This window comes from Ovis aries, chromosome 20, assembly GCF_016772045.2.
Source record: "Ovis aries strain OAR_USU_Benz2616 breed Rambouillet chromosome 20, ARS-UI_Ramb_v3.0, whole genome shotgun sequence".
In the NCBI taxonomy this organism is placed as follows: Eukaryota; Metazoa; Chordata; class Mammalia; order Artiodactyla; family Bovidae; genus Ovis; species Ovis aries.
In genome coordinates this window covers 14,442,467-14,460,663 of record NC_056073.1, presented here as the reverse complement: position 1 = coordinate 14,460,663, position 18,197 = coordinate 14,442,467, and the positions used below count along the sequence as shown (strand labels likewise).

The window sequence follows — 18,197 nt, the reverse complement described above, 5'->3', positions numbered from 1 at the left end:
CACCCCCGGGACCCAGCCAGGCTCCTAGCCCATCACACAGAGCAGAGAAGCCAACCAACAGGAAGCAGCTAAATCACACAGCCTCCAGGGTGGATGGGTCCTCATGGCCCTCTGCTCTCGTTTTCCGTTAAACACTCTGGGTTCACATGGAGATGCTGCTGCCTTTCCAAGCCAATGGTTTGCAAACTGTAGAGCTCGCAGGATTCCAGGGCCCTGCCCCCCGAGCTCTGAAGCATGAAGGCCAGGGCCCCAGGAATTCCCATGCGGGTAGACAATGACCTTCACACAGTCCCTTTGCCGACCTTGCTTCTTTGGGTTCCACTCCAGTACCAGCAGTGAAGTGGGTTACCGGTAGCTTTAGAATGAAAACTCTCTGTTTTACCCTCCCTTCTCCCCACACATCGCTTCTCCAGCCTCTCGTGAGTTTCAGGGCAAGGTTGCAGGTGCTTTGGGTGGTGGGCTCTGCTCTGGGTCTTCTCTCCCAGCAAAACAGGCTGGACTGTCAGCTTTCCGGCTCCATCACATCATCTCTGAGTGCCATGTTCCCTCGGCTGTGGCCCACATGCCCCATGACTCCACACTTGCGGACATCCTCTAGACTCAGCCTGACTTGTACCTGGGTGCACCCTTCCTGCCAGAGTGGGCAGTCAGACCTTGGTTGCAGATTAGTTTTTCCTCATTTCTCCCTGCACTGGGCAGGCCTGCCCTAGCTCCCTGCCACTCTCCCCTCAGGGTCTCCCAGCATGCCTTGCAGCTGGCGGCGGCCACCACCCACTACCTCTTGCTTTGCCATGAGGACACATCCACCCCAGAGGCTGTGTGATTTTCCTGCATCTCCGTTGGCTGAGCAGCACCTAGGACCCCATATAAAGACTCTCTCCTTTACTTCCGGCCTTGGAGGTGTGGCTTCCCTCCCTGACTCACTCCCCAGGCCACCCATCTCACACATGAAAACCTGGGCTGTGAAACTCGCCTTGTCTCAAACCCCACATTGAGCACCGTCTCACGGTGGGACCATGCCTTGGAAGGGGTGGAACTTTGCTAGCAGCCCTTCTGGGAGCTGTTTCCAGCTTCCCCAGCCCAAGAGGCCCCTCTCCTCCTTATCGGTGGCTTTGTTCCTTCCCATGGGGGAAGTGAGAGATGGATGGAAAGAGGTGGCTCAAGGTGTGATTCAGCACAAAGAAGCTCCCTGCCCTTCTCCCTCCACACCCCCAAGACAGCCCTCAGTCACAGTCCCTCAAGGGCAGAGCCCTGGAGCATCTTGTTGCTGTTTTGCGAGTCTTGAGTGATAATTATATGTATAAAATTCCACTGCTTAAACTGCTCAGGATTAATCGGTACCAACACACAGAAACGCGCCTTGCCTGTAATTAGCCATTCCCTGGCAAATGCATTTTGTAAAATAGCACTTGATTTTAATAACAGGCTGTTAGTATTAGAACACTGTGCCCATTTTGTTTCAAATTGTCAGAGAAGCCCCCTTGCTCTGGTGCCCCTGCCTCTGCTCTCAGGTGCTTTGGGCTCTGAGATCCTGGTTGGGGGCCCCGGCGCCCCTGACAGAGGGTTTCTTAGTGGTGTCTTCCATCCAGACCCTTCTAAGCCTCTCCCACCCCACCCTCCATCCTCTCCGGGTGCACCAAGATCTCAGCTGCTGGCAGAACAGAAGTGAGAATCACAGCCCTTCTCATCAGGGTGCTCGCTCCCGTCCTCCTCTCGTCTCCCTCTCCTCTACACACCCCCTTCTTGCTCTTGCCTGCCTCCCCTTCTCTCCTCTCCCTCTGGCTCCAGGGTTCTCTCTGCCCCAGGTTCTGTCTCTCTCCAGCTGGCCAGCTGGGATGACAGCAGCCCCACGTCTTTGAAGGCCTCAGCGGGTCTGTCTGTCCCCGCCTCCCTCCATTCCTCTCTGGCTGTCTCATTGCCTCTCCCTGTCCAGGTCGCTATTGTTTCCAAGGTGGAAGTGGGCAGAAGGGACCAGGGCTCCAGTGCGGTGGTTGCCTGCCCCTCTATCCCTACCCCTGCCTCCAAAGGCCCCTCTCCAGACGGGCGCTGTCTGGACACTCCATATCAGCACGGAGCCAGCTGCCTGTCCTCAGGACAGCATGGCTATTTGAGGGACCTTCTTGATTGGGGGCCGGGGGAAGACAGAAAGTCTAAGCTGCCTCTGGTTGGGTTGGACAGATGACCTAGTGGTGGGGTAGGACCCAAGGCTGCAAGGAAGGGCACCGCCCCCACCCCCAGCCTCCTGCAATGGCAGCTTACCCCAGCCATGTCTCCTTCCCCCTTACCCCCACCCCCAGAACTGACCCTCCTCCCATTTCCCCCCAGCCCCCCAGCCCAGTTGCCCAAGCTGGAGACCAGGGCCTCATCCTTGGCTCCTCCATCCTGCCCCTCCCTTTCAGTCCGTATCCAAAAGCTGTCCATCGTCCACCCCCTCCGTCACTGCTCTGAGTCAGAAATGCTGCAGCGTCTCTCCTCTTGGCTGGCCTTCCTGCCTTCTGCTCAGCAGTTCTCATGGCTGCCAGAGGGTTCTGTCTAAAATTAGAGCCAGGTCTCATCATCACACTACTTAACATCCTTCAAGAGGTCTCTGTCACCTCAGCATGAGACCCACCTCATCCACCTGGCCCGCCTGCCTTTGCAGCCTTGTCCCCCACATGCCCAGACACGCCAGGTTGCTCCCAGGACCACCATGCCTTCATGTACACCATTCCCTCTGCCTGGAATGCGCTTCCCTGTCCCTTCTCATCTGAAAAATCCCAGTGCCTAGAACAGTGCTTGGCACACGGCATGCACTCATTTGGTGTTTGTCGAATGAGTGGTAGGCCTTGCTCATCGTCTAGCCTCAGTTCAGATGTCGCCTCCTCTTCCGTTTCTACCCGCCCTCGACTTGCCTGCACCTCCCTTGTGTTCTTAGGACAGCCTTATGTGTCACTTTTCCTGCCTGAAGTGGGAGCAGACCTGCTGTATCTGTCAGCTGCTGCTGAGTAACAAGCCACACTCACAGCCAGAGGCTAAACAGCAACGTTAAGCTGGGCGAGAGCAGCTCTGCTGTCATCTCTCATTCATTTCCTGGGACAGCAGGCTAGCCCAGGCATATCAGCACGGCAGTGGCAGACGCACAAGGAAGCCAGAGGAACTGGAAGGTGTCTTGAAGCCTCGGCTTGGAACTGGCACAGTATCACGTCACCCTGCTCTACTGGCCGAAGCAAGTCAGATAGATGAAAGTCAAGAGTGGGGCAGTACACGTGTCCCTTTGTGGGAAGCATTTCAAAGCAAAGAATATGAATATGGGGGGTTGGGTGGGTAGATTTGGGCCCCCCATCACTGTTTGAATCTCTGACTCCCTGCTTATCAATACAGACAAGTCATTTCACCTGTCTGAACCTCAGTTTCCTTATTTTTCATGGGGTAGTTATGAGAATTTAAAAAATTCATTCATTTATGTACTCAGTGCACGCTTATTGAGCACCTACTGTGTGTCAGATGCTGTTAGTACTATGGAGTTATCAGGGAAAGACGATAGAAAATGATGCCCACTGCCTGTCATCAAGCCTCTCGTTTACCAAGCGCTTACCCTACGTGGGACTCGGGGTTTATTGGACCAAGTCCCTGCCCCCGTTAGACATCTGTAGTCAGTAGACCATCTGAGAGCAGCAGAACAGGAAGTGACGTTAGCAATTTGCATTTAATTTGCTGTCCATCGGTTTCTCCCTCTGAATAGCGGGATTAAAATAATTCTGGCTTCATAGAGGAGTTGGAAGCACGTCTCAAACAAACCAATATTTATCGGCCATCAACCATGTGCCGGGCATTGAAGAGAGAGCAGGGGACAAAATAAAATCAGCACAGGCTCAGATAAGATGCTGCGTGAAACCGCTCAGCACAAGCCTGAGTTCACAGCACACACTGAATGTTCACAACTGTGCCTATTGCCCGCGAGTCCAAAAGCTGTCGCTTGACCAATGAAATAACTGAGGCTCAGAGAGGGCGAGAATTCACCCAAGATCACACAGCGGATTAGGAACAGGGTTGGGACTAGAAACCAGGTTGCCTGATGCCCAAGCTCCATGTACTTCACCACCCACTTCTACTTGGAGAGAGGTCAGCTGGGAGATGAGGGGTTGGCACAGAGAGGGTGGGAGGTGGGGGAAGACCAGCCTGATCCACCCTTGCTCTCCTCTTGGCACTTGAATGATGCAATTTCTGTTGTCAACGCCCAACTGTCCGCACTAATGGAGCAGAGATAATCCCCAAGTGCAGCTCATCACATAAACTGTTCTCCCCAGACCCATGACACTGTGCCATTGTGTGAGGACTGCTGCTGGGTGCGTGTGTGCGTGTGAGGGGAGGTCACTCACTGACACCCCTAATCAGGCTTTGGACAGAGTGATATTGAAATGAGCCTCCTTCTTTCAAATGCCTCTGCACAGGAAGAGGTGGGGCGCATCCTTGGTGGGAGATCCTGGCTGGGATGATGGTGCCCAAGATGACCAGGGAGATCCACGTGAGAGCTGGCTCTGCAGGTAGAAGGGAGTTTAAGACCTTTCTCTGCCCTTGTCCAGGATCTGTAGCAGAGACCAGGGCCTAACGCTCTACTCTGATTGAAACTCACATGGTGCAGTGTGCATTTTGTCTTAAGAATCTGAGATTGGGGTCAGTGGAAAGGTGCGTCCTATAGGAGGGATCTGCCTCCGCATCCTGAGCTTTCTGTGTCTTGAAGGGCTTAGGTCCTCCACCTGAGAACCGAACCTTCATTCCCCCTGTGTCACAGGTAGAACTAACCTGCTACAGGGTGGTGGAGACAGCCTGTCAATTCAATCCAGTAGGTTTAGGTTGGGACCTTGGGCCTGACCCTGGGGGTGTGGAGGAAGGTGGTCAAGAGGAATGGGGCCAGTTCTCTTATCAGAACACCTGGGAGACCAAATCTTTTTGTCACTGGCAGGGAAGTTGTATCCCAGCAAGAGCTAGAATATAAACCCTGTGCAAAAAGGCACTGTTTTTTTTTTTTGTTTATAAGCAGGCTTATTCATAGTATACATCCTGAGCACCCAGAAGAGGGCTTGGTGCATAGAAGCTGCTCAATAACAAAAAAATGTGGTGGAAGGAACACATCACGGATGAGAGTGAAAGGGCTCCTTCCCTGCCCTTTCCTAGAAGAGGAGATGCAGAGAGATGGAGGTATCTTCCCAAGGCTCAGACTGGGGACTCCTCCATCCCTGGCCCCTTCGGGGTGACTGTTTCTCTCCTGCCCACCCCTTAATCTTTCAGGAACCTGGAGACTTGAGCGGGAGCAGTCCATGACCAGCGTGAGGTGTGTATGAGAGACAACTGTGTGTGAAAGAGGCGGGGAGGCCTGCACCACCACGTGTCTGCAAGACAGTGGGCCGATGCTAGGGGAGAAGCCCTTGGGTGGGTAACTTTCTAACTAGGGAAACAGGTGATTGCCCAGTGATTCCTACAAATTGTATCAGGTGACCCCTTCCTGCCGTCCCACAGTGTGTGACAAGCTTCCTCTGCTGCCCCCAGATGAGACAAGGCTGTATCTTTCTTTGACCAAGCATCCTTGTTCCTGTTTCTTTGTGAATATTTTGGTCTCTGGGAAGCCTTCTTGATGACCTTCCTGGGCCTAACTTGGTAGAAATTATTTTGGTGGAAATACTAACAGTTCAATTGCTCACTCATGTCTGACTCTTTGCAACATCATGGACCGCAGCATTCCTGGCTTCCCTGTCCATCACCAACTCCTGGAGCCTGCTCAAACTCATGTCTATTGAGTCAGTGATGCCATCCAACCATCTCACCCTCTGTCGTCCCCTTCTCCTGCCTTCAATCTTTCCCTGCATCAAGGTCTTTTCCAGTGAGTCAGTTCTTCACATCAGGTGGCCAAAGTACTGGAGTTTCAGCTTCAACATCAGTCCTTCCAGTGAATATTCAGGACTGATTTCCTTTAGGATGGACTGGTTGGATCTCCTTGCCATCCAAGGGACTCTCAAGAGTCTTCTCCAGCACCACAGTTCAAAAACATCGATTCTTCTGTGGTCAGCTTTCTTTATAGTCCAACTTTCACATCCATACATGATTACTGGAAAAATCCATAGTTTGACTAGATGGACCTGTGTTAGCAAAGTAATATCTCTGCTTTTTAATATGCCATCTAGATTGGTCATAGCTTTTCTTCCAAGGAGCAAGCGTCTTTTAATTTCATGGTTGCAGTCATCATCTGCAGTGATTTTGGAGCCCAAGAAAATAAAGTCTGTCACTGTTTCCATTGTTTCTCCATCTATTTGCCATGAAGTGATTGGATCAGATGCCATGATTGTAGTTTTCTGAATGTTGAGCTTTAAGCCAACTTTTTCACTATCCTCTTTCACTTTCATCAAGAGGCTCTTTAGTTCTTCACTTTCTGCCATTAGAGTGGTGTCATCTGCATATTTGAGGTTATTGATATTTCTCCCGGCAATTTTGATTCCAGCTTGTGTTTCATCCTGCCTGGCATTTTGCATGATGTACTCTTTATATAAGTTAAATAAGTAGGATGACAATATACAACCGTGATGTACTCCTTTCTCTATTTGGAACCATCCTGTTGTTCCATGACCAGTTCTAACTGTTGCTTCTTGACCTGCACACAGATTTCTCAGGAGGCAGGTCAGGTGGTCTGGTATTCCTAGCTCTTTAATAATTTTCCACAGTTTATTGTGATCTACACAGTCAAAGGCTTTGGCATAGTCAATAAAGCAGAAGTAGATGTTTTTTCTGACTCTCTTACTTTTTTGATCATCCAATGGATGTTGGCAATTTGATCTCTGATTCCTCTGCCTTTTCTAAATCCAGCTTGAGCATCTGGAAGTTCATGGTTCATGTACTGTTAAAGCCTGGCTTGGAGAATTTTGAGCATTACTTTGCTACCATGTGAGATGAGTGCAATTGTGCTGTAGTTTGAGCATTCTTTGGCATTGCCTTTCTTTGGGATTGGAATGAAAACTGACTTTTTCCAGTCCCGTGGCCACTGCTGAGTTTTCCAAACTTGCTGGCATATTGAGTGCAGCACTTTCACAGCATCATCTTTTAGGATTTGAAATAGCTCAACTGGAATCCATCACCTCTACTATCTTTGTTGGTAGTGATGCTTCCTAAGGCCCACTTGACTTCACTTTCCAGGATGGCTCTAGATGAGTGTGAGTGATCACACCATTGTGATTATCTGGGCCATGATGATCTTTTTTATATAGTTCTTCTGTGTATTCTTGCCACCCTTTCTTAATATCTTCTGCTTCTGTTAGGTCCATACCTTTTCTGTCCTTTATTGTGCCCATTTTTGCATGAAATGTTCCCTTGTTGTTACTAATTTTCTTGAGATCTCTAGTCTTTCCCATTCTATTGTTTTGCACTGTCTCTTTGCATTGATCACTGAGGAAGGCTTTTTTTTCTCCCCTTGCTATTCTTTGGAACTCTGCATTCATATGGGTATATCTTTCCTTTTCTCCTTTGCTTTCCCCTTCTGTTCTTTTCTCAGCTATTTGTAAGGCCTCCTCAGACAGCCACTTTGCCTTTTTGCATTTCTGTTTCTTGGGGATGGTCTTGATCCCTGCCTCCTGTACAATGTCATAAACCTCTGTCCATAGTCTTCAGGCATTCTGCCTTTCAGATCTAATCCCTTGAATCTATTTGTCACTTCCTCTGTATAATCATCGGAGAAGGCAATGGCACCCCACTCCAGCACTCTTGCCTGGAAAATCCTATGGACGGAGGAGCCTGGTGGGCTGCAGTCCATGGGGTCGCAACTGAGTGACTTCACTTTCACTTTTCACTTTCATGCATTGGAGAAGGAAATGGCAACCCACCCCAGTGTTCTTGCCTGGAGAATCCCAGGGGCGGGGGAGCCTGGTAGGCTGCTGTCTCTGGGGTCGCACAGAGTTGGACATGACTGAAGCTACTTAGCAGCAGCAGCAGCTGTATAATCATAAGGGTTTTGATTTAGGTCATACCTGAATTGTCTAGTGTTTTTCCCTACTTTCTTCGATTTAAATCTGAATTTGGCAATAAGGAGTTCATGATCTGAGCCACAGTCAGCTCCCAGACTTGTTTTTTTTTGACTGTATAGAGCTTCTCCCTCTTTGGCTGCGAAGAATATAATCAATCTGATTTCGGTGTTGACTATCTGGTGATGTCCATGTGTAGAGTCTTCTCTTGTGTTGTTGGAAGAGGATGTTTGCTATGACCAGTGCGTTCTCTTGGCATAACTCTATTAGCCTTTGCCCCACTTCATTTTGTACTCGAAGGCCAAATTTGCCCGTTACTCCAGGTGTTTCTTGACTTCCTACTTTTGCATTCCAGTCCCCTATTATGAAAAGGACATCTTTTTTGGGTGTTAGTTCTAGAAGGTCTTGTAGGTCTTCATAGAACCAGTCAACTTCAGATTCTTTGGCATTAGTGGTTGGGGCATAGACTTGGATTACTGTGATATTGAATGGTTTTCCTTGGAAACGAACAGAGATCATTCTGTCGTTTTCTAGATTGCATCCAAGAACTGCATTTCAGACTCTTGCTGATTATGAGGTCTACTCCATTTCTTCTAAGGGATTCTTGCCTACAATGGTAGATATAATGGTCATCTGAGTTAAATGTGCCCATTCTCGTTCATTTTAGTTCACTGATTCTTAAAACATCGATGTTCACTCTTGCCATCTCCTGTTTGACCACTTCCAATTTACCTTAATTCATGGACCTAACATTCCAGCTTCCTATGCAATATTGCTGTTTATAGCATTGGACTTTACTTCCATCACCAGTCACATCCACAGCTGGGCATTGTTTTCTCTTTGGCTTTGTCCCTTCATTCTTTCTGGTGTTATTTCTCCACTCTTCTTCAGTAGCGTATTGGGCACCTACCGACTTGGAAAACCAGTCACAGAAAACTAATCAAATTGATAACATGGATCACAGCCTTTCTAACTCAATAAAACTATGAGCCATGCCGTGTAGGGCCACCCAAGACGGATGGGTCATGGTAGAGAGTTTTGACAAAATGTAGCCCACTGGAGAAGGCAAACCACTTCAGTATTCTTTCCTTGAGAACTCCATGAACAGTATGAAAAGGCTAAAAGATATGATGCTGAAGATGAAGTCCCCAGGTCAGAGATACTAACAAGGGCTCAGGATCATCCAGCATCCATAGGCAACCCCAGAACCTTCCAAAGAAGTGTATGCAGCCAGGTCATGCACCTTCTCAATGCCAGGGAAAACCAGACTCACACCAGGCTGTGTCTAGCTCCTCCAGCCAGGAAGAGCTAGGTTCTTAGTGTATGTTCCCCAGAAGTCAACCCTGAGACAAGATCTGAGTGTAAGCAGTTTATTTTGTAGCTTGGCTCAAGAAACACTGATGGGTGGTGTGGATGGAGAATGGCAAGACAGAGCAGGGTGTGCAGCCCAGAAGGGGTAGGTTTTCAAGTTAGCTACCCCATTGCCAACTCCAGCTTAATCCTGCTGGGGAATCTAGCAATCCAGCATAGACACGAGCCTCAGAATTGCACTTCCTGTGTGGTGAGTGAGCTGGGGTATTTATACCCTTCTCCAGAAAGCATTGGTGGAGGACCTCTTGCATTGGGGATGGGGGAGGCGTTAATTTCCTGGCACTTTTGACCTACCATGTGGGCAGACAGAGTGGCTCTGGTACAAGAGAAGCCCTCAGGGAGAAAGATGCAGGTGCTGGCAGCTGGGAGTCGGGCACTGTCGTGGAAAGGGCACCCTTCAGAGAGGTTCGGATCTCAATGAGTGAAACTCCCTCAACCCTACCCCCAGCTCGTTTGTGCTTTTTGCAACAAATCCATCTGAACCACATGTCCCACCCTTTTTCTTTCCATCACTGCTGATTGGAGCACAGTTTCAGTACCAGATCAGCATACAGTTTCCAGTCAGGAGTGAGGAAGGAGACACGAGCCACAGTGTGCATGAAATTCCCCAGCGGCTTCCCCAAGCATCTCCCTGGGCCCTCTTCCTCCCTTCTGTCAGCGTGTGTTCCAAAAAAAAGGGCTCTTTTTAGCATGTGTCTGAGTGAGGCCAAATCAGGAAGGTAAGGCTGAAGTAAAAATAAACTCACTTAAGCATGCCAAAAATAAATGGCTTTTGGATTATCTGCTGTTTTGGATTATGCTATCTCTGGGGAGAGTGACCGGTGCCTGCTGGGCTCACCTGCTGCAGGCTGACTGGTTGGAGGCTGCCCAGATGGCTGGCCAGGTGGGGCTGCCATTGAGGAGTTCTAGAAACGGGACCTTGAGCCGGGGCAGGATGGGGGCGGACTGCATGAAGAGCACACACACTACGGGAAATGGGGGCTGCTTGGTATCATGTCCTTCGATCTGCTCTTTCCCCAGGAGGGTTCAGAAGTGTGAGGGTGTGGGGAGAGAGAAATGAAAAAGAGCTGTGTGGTCAGGTTAGTTTGACCACGCTAGAATTGACAAGGTTGAAAGTGTCTTTATTGCAGACATCCTCAGATCCTTTACCATGCAAATCAGCGTTGTGTTTTTCCAAAAAAAAGGAATTGGTATACATAAATATGTGCTTCCCAAGTGGTGCTAGTGGTAAAGAACCCACCTGCCAATGCAGGAGACGGAAGAGACCCAGGTGCGATCCCTGGGCCAGGAAGATCCCCTGGAGGAGGAAATGGCAGCCCACAGCAGTATTCTTACCTGGAGAATCCCAAGGACAGAACAGCCTGGCGGGCTACAGTCTGTGGGTTGGACATAACTGGAGCAGCTTAACATGCATGCACGCATACACAAACATAAACACATATATTTTGTTTGTTTTTGCCCAGACTCTATAGATCATGAAAACCTTTGTTTCGTGCAGAGTTCTTAGGGCTTGGGTGAGTACCCTGTGGAACATTCTCTGGGAATGCCATTTGGCATTTTTTCCAGAGCTTTTCACACCCCGTTTGCATCAAATCCTATTAAAATCAGAACACAGGACTTCATCACTTCTCAGCTTCAGATCCTCACGTTTCCCCAAGCATGTTGGGCAATGCTCAGATAATTTTAGCCTGGTTTAACCAGACCCTCATGAGCTAGCTACCTCTCTCCTATCTTTTCTTGCTGAGCCCCCTATTCTTGGTAGCTCCTTGGGGTGACCCTGAGCTTGCTGACCCCCGGACCTTTGCACACATTGCTCCATGTGTCAGGAGGGTCTTCCCTCTAACCCCCTTTGGCTTACTGAGCTCCTGGTCATGTCTCAAGACTCAGTCCAGCCATCACTTTGGGGACATTTTCCTTGATCTTGTCACCATCTAAGGAGGCCTCCCTGACCGTTCTTAAAATCACAGCCCATGACCCCAGAGTGAACTCTTCCCCCCGCCTTGACTCTTATCTGTATTGTTACCTTATTTGTTTTGTGTATCATTTGTGATCCATCTCTCATCTCCTGAACGTTGGCTCCAGGAGGGCAGGGACCACCATCCATGTTGTTCTCCATTCACGAGGCTTAGTGTGGAGTAGATGCTCAAAAATATTTGTTAAGAGACAGGATATAGTGAGCACTCCCTCAGCTGTTCTGCCTTGATCACCTCAATGCACAACTGTTATATCCATACAAGACTCAGGGCTGCAAACAAATAATTGCCCCTGCTCCCTGGCTTCTCAGGGGCAACTGTTCTGGGCCCCGCCTCTCAATCCCAGCAGCTGGTAAGTCTCTGCCTCTACAGACTTGCTGAACGAACCGCTGTTATGAGCATTATCTGGATTTTTATAAACAGAGAAGCCAGCTCTCCTCTTGGCTAAGCTGGGAGACAACAGACTGGATCTTGTGACCCCCTGACCCTGTTCAGCCCAGGGTACTCTGTCTTCATTGCTATCTCCTCTCCCTGGCTTCCTGTTGTCCCACAACTCAGGGATACTGACTGTAGTTAATTTTTTTCCTGGGCAGAAACCTGCAGGGATTGTCTCTCCTTAGAGGCTCTGTGTAAAGGGTGGGGTCCTGGTGTCCTCCAGTGGGGCCTTTCTTATCCCACAGTGGCTCAGACAGTGGGTCCAGGAAGCTTTGTGGCCTGGTGAGGTCTCAGGAGGGATCCAGGGTCTGTTCTGTGCATTTTCAATGCACCAAGGGGGAAAATCCAACAGCGCTGAACTAGGGCCAGAACCAGGGTTGAGGACCTGGCCCCAGGGGTATAGATTGTCTCTGCCACTAGGGTGTGTCCAGGATATTGAAGGGGATACAATATGGCATGGAACCTAAGATTTCTTTAATTAGAAGATGGACTGTTAATTTTCATATGCCTAAGAAAATCACGCCACTGTACACCCGTGGTAGATTCATGTCAATGTATGGCAAAACCAATACAGTATTGTAAAGTAAAATAAAGTAAAAATAAAAATTAAAAAAAAAAAACAAACAAACTTTGACATGGCATTGACTAAGACTCATTCCAGTTTCAGAAATGTTAAGAAACATCTGAGGGTTGTTGAAACGTGGCATCCTTACCCACAGGAAATGGGGGCGGTAGAAGGTTAAGTAGACACCTGGGCAGAAGAGAAGGATGACTCGAGGTCTTGGGTTTGCAAGAGGCACAGAGTTTGGTTCTAATCTCACCAACCTCCCCTTAGGGAAGTGTGCAGGAGAGTCTCTTCATGGGGCTGGGGACACTGGTTAGTGCATGGGAAGCTGGCAGGGGTGGGCGTTCCTGCCTTGATGATCTGGCTCCTGAGGGTCCAGAAGTCTGACATCAGCCCCAGGCTGCTTCTCTTTAGGGTTCTGTTGACTCAGGGCTTCCAAAGTGACTCTTAAAGGCCCTTCAACCACCCACTCTGCCATTTCCTGTATAGCTGCCCTCCAGGTCCCTCCCTCGCCTGTTTTATCCTTTCATTTCCCCTCCTTTCTCTCTGTCTCTTGTCCTTCCTTCTTGTCAGTGATGGATGTAATTCTTTGAAATCTGTCTGCTACTGCTAAGTTGCTTCAGTTGTGTCCGACTCTGTGCGACCCCATAGACGGCAGCCCACCAGGCTCCGCCATCCCTGGGATTCTCCAGGCAAGAACACTGGAGTGGGTTGCCATTTCCTTCTCCAGTGCATGAAAGTGAAGAGTGAAAGTGAAGTCGCTCAGTCGTGTCCAACTCTTAGCGACCCCATGGACTGCAGCCTACCAGGCTCCTCCGTCCATGGGATTTTCCAGGCAAGAGTACTGGAGTGGGGTGCCATTGCCTTCTCCACTTTGAAACCTATACCCTTGTATTATTTCTGCTTTATAGAAAACCCTGCCTCTGACTGGGAAGGGTCATCATATGAAAACCTTGGATAACGATAGTACACCTCCATTCTTCCCCTCATCTCCCTTCTCCTCTGCTGGGAGCTGGCTGCGTCTTCATCGCCCCATGCCTGGTCCTCACAGTCACCTTCTCAGTGGTCACTTCCTCTCCTATCTGCCCGGTGGGCTTCCTGGACCACAGTTCATGCCTCCTCTCGAAACCCCACAGCACCTCTCTGTGACCCTGGTCTCTCACAGACAGGAAGGAGATGTTCTCGGGGCAGAAAACGAGCTCCAGAGCCAGACCAGCCCGCATTCAAGTCCCCTTGGGCCTTATGAGTTGTATCAATGTGGATCGAGGTACCAACCCTCCCACTGCCCCTACTTCCTGTGGATCACAAGGCCACATTCCCAATGCTAAGATCTTTATTTTAACATCTCTGAGACTGGAACGCCTGCGACAATCCATGACATGTCAAAGTTTAAACAGCTGCGACATTTCTTTCTTGGGGCTACCAAAATTAACAGTCCATTTGCTAATCTAAAGAGGCTTAGATGTGATGAAATGTTGTAATGTCTACTCCACGGGTCGTGAGGATTCAATTACATAACATGTGAAAAATTCTCATCACAGGCCTGGCATGTGATAGGTGCCCCCCAAATGTTGCTATAAATGTTGCCGCAGGGGTAGACTCCATCTGACCTTCTGGTTTTCCCCAAGGTCTCCCCTCAATGACCCCATCAGTGGGCATGATGGCTCTGCTGTTTGTGCCCTCCTGCACTAGGCCCCATTTGCCCATTTTCTGCCCATCCCCTGGGATTCCCACTCGTCTCCTGTTCACCTACATTAATCAGCTCTGCCGTTCCTTGTTGCAAAAAGGGAATCCTGGCTACACCTAGGCTTGCCCTTGCTAATCTGTAGTTCGCCCCACCCTACCCAGTTTTAACCGAGGCGTCTGGACAACTCTCCTCTATTTCTGCTGTAAACCTCATCTTCCTGCTGCTCTTCAGAGCCGAGAGCCCTGTCATCATTACGCACTTACTCCTGAACCCTGCCTGCTTATGGCCCAGGCATGAATAGATCATCACCGTGGCCGCCCAGTCTGAAAGAGCATCTCTGTCTGCCCTTGACCCTGCTTTCATTTCCTCCAGCACATTGCCCAGCCTGGCATCCTGAGCATATGTTTGTGGGTCTTTGTTTTTTTTTTTCGTAATTGGCTTCTCATGCTAGACTGTGAATTCCCTGGGGCAGTGGCCTGTCTACTCATCACTGCAGCCCGGCACCCAGCCCGAGGCCTGGAGTGATGCAGGTGCTTGATAAATGTTCATGGGATTTAGATGCATTTTTCTTGCTTACCGACCAGGGATTGCAAACGTTTGCAGAATGGATATGCATTTTCTTTTCTTGTGACGGTTTGTTGATCACCTGAGGGCAGACGGTTTGGGGGCAGGGGTGGGACTGGTGACTCAGCTTCCCGCAGATTGAAGCTCCCATGTCAAGACAGAGGCGGGGGCTCCAGACAACAGGGGAAGAACTCACTGGGGTCTCTAGCCTTGCCTGGCTTGATGCTAGTCTCATCTCAAAATACCTTCCTGATGGAGGAGGAGACTGAGGCCTGGGAAGTCAAATTATGTGCTCTAGGAATGTGGCTTCCAAACTTCTCTGACACATCCTATGGTAATACATGCAACTCACATCTCACATCTATACTCGCCTCCTACTCTGTACAACACTATTCTCGGTGCCATTTTACTCCACTTTCTGCTCTTTCATTATGTTTTTTTTTTTTTTTAACGTTTATTTATGGCTGCGCTGGGTCCTTGTTGCTGCATGCAGGCTTTCTCTAGTTGTGGACAATGGGGGCCACCCTCTAGTTGCAGTGTACGGGCTTCTCATTGCAGTGGCTTCTCTAGGCTCTCGGACGGTTGTGGTGCGCTGGCTTTGTGGCCCTGGGTGTGTGGGATCTTCCCGGTGCAGCTGTTAAGTTGCTTCAGCTGTGTCTGACTCTTTGCAATGCTAGGGACTGTAGCCCACCAGCGGCCTCTCTCCATGGGATTCTCCAAGGCAAGAATACTGGAGTGGATTGCCATGCCTTCCTCCAGGGGATCTTCCTGACCCAGGGATGGAGCCTGGCATCTTTTATGTCTCCTACGTTGGCAGACAGGTTCTTTACCCCTAGCGCAACCTGGGAAGCCCAGGGATCCCACCAGGGGTCAAACCGTTGTCTCCCGCATCGCAAGGCAGAGACAACCACTGGACTGCCAGGGAAGCCCTCATTACGTCTTAATGCCAGACACAACCCACTACACTAAGTTCATGACCCACAAATGAATCATGACCCTCACTCTGGGAAACGTGGCCCAGTGTCCCCGAGCTACCTGGTGTGGAGGGTGACCGTCCACTCAGACTTGCTGGACACAAAGCCTGTGCTCTGTCCAGTGGGCAGTCCCGCCTGGGAGACCAGGGACAGAAACTCACGATTATGAAGAGAGAAAGATTATTCTTAGAAAGGAGCTGGGTGGTTCCGTCAGAGCTGGGGAAGGAAGAGGTGCAGGTGCGCCCTTATGGGCTGGGTCATTCCAGAAGAGAGAGCCCGCTTTGTCGGTGGGAGGCTCTCTGAAAAGTGTGCTGACCGAATGAATGAGTGAATCCCCCCTACATCCCCACACGCCTCCAGCACAGATCCTGCTGGTAGAAAGAGAATGTGGCACTCTGGTTGCTGCGGTCCTTAGAAGGAGGGGATTTCAAGGTCCGGAAATGGAAGAAGACCTGGAAATCATCTTGTCCACTCGTCACTGCGTGGCAGTGGGCATTGAGGTCCAGAGAGAAGCTGTGGCCTGTCTGAGATTGCGCCCGGGTCACTGGCAGAGCCGCAGCTGGGAGCGGCCGTGCGCTGGCTCCCAGGCTGGTACTGAGACCATATGGTGAATGGGGAGAGTCTAGACTTTGGGGACTAGAACACAGTGCTTCTGATATGACTCTTCCTATTAGTTATGATGGTATCTTTGAGCATTTACAGGGTGCTAACTGCCTGCTGAGCACAGCTTTCAATGTCCTACATGTATTAAGCCCTTTGCTGCACGTGCCAACCCTAGAAATAGGTCCCCTTATCAATCCAGGTCTCCTTCCATTGCAGGGCTTTCCAGGGAGGAAACTGAGGCACAGAGGAGTAAAGCGGCTTGCTCTCAGTGGCCCACTAGTTCGTGGTGGGGCAGGGATTTAAGCTCCTGCTGGAGGCGTGGTAGGGGAAGCAGAGGCTCTCTGAGCATAGACAAAATACCCAGGTCCCCTCGGGTGGATCTCCCTCCCCCTCTGCAGGACAGACCCCTCCAGAGACCTCCGCCCCTCCTGCCTATGATGGCTGCAGAGGGAGAGGGAGCGGGCTGAGGGGGCGGCTCAGTGCAGGAGGCAGTGGGGTCGCAGAGGGGTCCCTGGAGCGGTGCCGGGCAGGAAACCCGAGCCCGGCTCCACCCCTTCCCCATGGAGTGTCCTTGGGCAGGAAACACCATAGCTGTGCTGTGTAGTACTATGGCTAGTACCATAGCCAGTGGCCCTAGGCGCCAGCAGCGTGCTTGGGTCTTCAGATCCAAGACTAGGAGGTAGTGGTGGGTACTCAGAGGATGGAAAACTAGTCCCAGGTGACAGCTGGGTCAGGACAGAGCCAGGTGTGGGCACCAACTTGACCCAGCTCCCGAGCCTCTGCTCTCCCCGCGCTGGGGCTGAACGGCAGGCTAGTGACCAGCTCTGCAACCCGGCTTCCCCACCTTTCCAGTGGGGAGGGGTCTCCCACCCTGAGGTCAGTTAGCGATCGCCATCAGGTGTCTGGCTTCTAAAAGACTCTTATTCATCTGTCATCACGGCATCAGAACCAGAATGCCTGACTCTGAGTTGCGGCTCAAGGTTTAATCAGATTCAGATAGAATCTGAAACTTTTCAGGGCCCTCACGTTTCAGGAGTAGATCACTAAGAATCCACTAGAGGCAAGACCAAAAAGACAAGTCCAAACAAGACAGCCCAGCCCCTTCTTGGCTGGGGCAGTGTGCCAACACTTTCTCCTTATTTCCTCTTTAGAGCAGCAAGTGAGAAGCATCATCCTGCCCAATTTTCAGATAAGAAAACCAAGGTTCAGAGGATCTGAAGAATCTGCTAACCCCTAAGAGAGGCCTATGGTGTTGGAGGACCCCTCTTCCAGCTGGCTCTGTGTCTCTTACCTTCTCTGAGATGGAGCCTGTCTCAGCAAGCGGTCTTGAACATGAAAGGAGGTGCTGTGTGTTCAGGGTGTACTGCGTGTCTGACACAGAGCAAGCACTCAGTAAATTGTAGTATTCAAAATTCCATCTGTGTTTCATTAGGGTACAGAAGACGGGGCGGGGAGGGGAGCAGATATCCCTCTTTAGATCATGAACTAAACCAAGCTACGTGAGTCTGACGCAGAGAGTAGCTGGAGGCATTGGAGAGCAGTTATTAAGAGCCAGCCAGGTGTGAGATGAATCCCGGCTCTTTGGGTCTAGCAGAGATGCTGAGCAGAGCCTTGCAGGCGTCAAATCCTGGCTCCCAACTCCAAATGCAGGGCCCATGGTATCCCCACAACACAGGGAGTCTCCTTGAATCATTACCATTAGACACCATCAGCTGGCTTATCAGTGCCATTTTTTGTTTTTCCTTGGAGAAGGAGATGGCAACCCACTCCAGTGTTCTTGCCTGGAGAATCCCATGGATGGAGGGGCTTGGTGGGCTGCAGTCCATGGGTCGCAAAGAGTCGGACACAACTGAGCGACTTCGCTTTCAGCTGTACCATGCAGCATGCGGTATGTTAGCTTCCCAACCAGGAACGGAACCCATGTGCCACGCAGTGGAAATGTGGAAATGTTAACTACGGGACCACCAGGGAAGACCCGAGGCTGTGTTTTCAAACCTAATAGTGGTACCTTATCTGTTGTGGGCTCAGATGGTAAAGAATTTA

General features: G+C 50.3%; 1 protein-coding gene across 1 annotated transcript in view; it reads left to right on the top strand.

Annotated features, from left to right (window-relative positions):
• The window catches only part of LRFN2 (leucine rich repeat and fibronectin type III domain containing 2), a 208,455-nt gene that overhangs the window by 62,770 nt on the left and 127,488 nt on the right, over positions 1 to 18,197 (top strand). The gene's annotated exons all lie outside the window — the stretch shown is intronic.